The 2437-nt window shown below is 37.3% G+C and overlaps 1 long non-coding RNA gene across 1 annotated transcript; it reads right to left on the bottom strand.

Annotated features, from left to right (window-relative positions):
* Positions 1 to 491: 491 nt before the first annotated feature.
* Positions 492 to 2199, bottom strand: LOC127528904 (uncharacterized). The gene is made up of 3 exons (XR_007935521.1): positions 1787 to 2199; positions 1029 to 1117; positions 492 to 948 (listed from the first exon to the last, which is right to left on the bottom strand). It is a non-coding gene; the product is annotated as an uncharacterized LOC127528904 (long non-coding RNA).
* Between the last annotated feature and the right edge of the window lie 238 nt (positions 2200 to 2437).

Raw genomic sequence — 2437 nt, 5'->3', positions numbered from 1 at the left:
AAATACATATACAATTTAAAAGTACACAAGAGGAAAATTGAAAGGTCCTTCTCCTTAACTATATCTGGATGATCAGATGGCCCTGTTGAAGAACACATAAAGGTCCAGTTTGTCAGGATGATTGACAAAACAACGTCTCAGGTCACAAGGTCACAGCCCCCCCAGGCCCCTGTGGACATTCTCACCAAGCATACTGTTGTGGTGTTAATCCAATTGCAGCTCCACTTCAAGAGGGTCTTCAGAAATCTTCTCTCTTCAGCACCACAGTCAGTTGCACAAGACTTGACCAGGGTGCATGGCAAAGGGCATCACTGGACAAAAAAAAGAAAAACAGCAAAAAAAACAAAAAAACAATGGTTATTATCTGGTGTAAATCTTTCAGTGTATGCAGTTCCATTCATAAACCAGAAGTAAATCATAAACTGATAGAAATGGGAATTAAGCAGAGGTGAAGTTTAAAAATGGAGTTTTAAAAGTATTTAAAAGGTTTTTCATTTATAGCTGGCATTCTATATTTTTGGTGTACATGTGCAAGCTGCTTCACCAGTTCTTTCATAAGCAAATTAGTGGTTGTGGATTAAAGATTACACTGAGGAGTGTTGGGGGAGAGACAGTACCAAATACAGGAAGGGACTAAATTGTTCAGAGCTTTTTATGTAATGAATAGTATAGTACTTTAAAATCAATTGTGAAGGAGACAGCCATCCAGTTTATTAAAGCTAAGGTCAAGTAAATGAGCTTGGAATATGGAGAAAAACAAAATGTAAACAAAACAAGATACATTACCCCAGAATACTTGGCAATGACGCAGTAGATTCAGACCCAAGACTCAAATGAAGTATTCTGGAAGCACTGGGCAGTAGCACCATCTTCTATTCCAACAGATATCACAGCATTCTCTCCTTCTTTAATTGCTGCCCTATCTTTCAGTTAAATTCTTCCACTTCACTAAGGCAAGTAAAACATAAAAATAATAAACAAGAAATATTTAAACACTTACTTCAAACATTCATAGACTTGACTTTTACCTGATACTGTATTCTGGGCCACCAAGAAATAAGTCTTCTGCCTCCTGTCCTGATACACCCTGTAGAGCAGCCAGGGCATGGATGATGGACTATCCAAAATTAAGAAAGAACAGAATACAAAAGTTGCTTGCATGTAACTGAAATATGACCACATCACATTATAAGTAAAGGCATACACCAATTACCCAGTAACAAAGCATAATACCCCTAAGAATGTGTGCTTTATTTTGCAAATGGAACAGCCTGGTTTTGTTTCTATTGAAACTCATACAATGAGAAAAACACAACAGTTACTGGGATTGCGAGGATTCACACACACACTAAAATATTGTGGTCTAATGTTGGGGAGTTGCATAAGAAAAAACACATTTTAACATTCGTTAGTGGATACCAATTTACTTCTTTCTTTAAAAGAATTGTAAAATTTAGACACCTGATCTGAGATACATCTAGGCAGTTCAGATTTTCATATTCCCAAAAAGAGAAAACCTACTAATCCATTAATCAAGTATAAATCAGTAAACAGGAAAGTCCACCTGAGCAGTTTTTTTAATAACACAATTTATTAAAAGTTTTGCATATTTCAAAACATTCATGCGCGTTCATTGAAATCACCAGCCTATTTAAAACGGTAAATTTTGTAATATTCCAATTATTAAACAAAACGTCAGATAATCCTAAATATATCTAGATTATATTACAGTATATACTGTATTCTCAAAAATTGAAAAGCATTCAATAAACATTACATACAGTACCTTTAATCATAAAATTCACGGACACACGTCGTACTTCACTTCGCTCTCTGACCGTTAAATTGTTGCTAAATTCTTCCCGTAAAAGATATTCTTTCAAGTCGTTGTAAAATTGAAAAGTCTTCATTTTTTCAAGAAGTGAAAATTATTCTTCTGCCAGGAGAAAAATTCAATATGCTCCTATTCTCTACAGAGTTCTTCTTTCTCCTTCTCACTCGAATGGCGAAAGTTCTATTTGTTAATGCAGACCGAGAAATTAAAATCCCGTGGTAACTTTTTTTCTCGTGTGTCGTAAAACATTGGACATGCGCAGAACAAATCGGACAGCGTCGTGAAATGAATTTTAATTAAGCAGAGAGCGCGTGCGCGAGACAAATCGGATGGGGACTCCTGTCGCAAAGTAAAAGAAACGCAGATCGTGCAGGGTGTTACCTTTCCTGCCTGTCTCCAGACCGTGGTCGGGGTGACGCAGGGGAGCTTCTCCTTCGTCGTTTTCAGTGGTGTGAAGCTCCAGGGCCAGAGCCACGTGCTCTGGGGGTAAAACCCTGTCCCTGAGTTCCCTTGTCCTAATTTTCAACAAGGAGCGACACAGAAGGCTTGAAGGCTCCAAAGTTAACTTTATTGAAAATACTTTTTAGGTGCTTGTTTTCAAGT

This window comes from Erpetoichthys calabaricus, chromosome 8 (assembly GCF_900747795.2).
Source record: "Erpetoichthys calabaricus chromosome 8, fErpCal1.3, whole genome shotgun sequence".
Lineage (NCBI taxonomy): Eukaryota > Metazoa > Chordata > Cladistia > Polypteriformes > Polypteridae > Erpetoichthys > Erpetoichthys calabaricus.
Note: the sequence above shows the minus strand (reverse complement) of the source record. Positions and strands in the feature narration are given on the sequence as shown.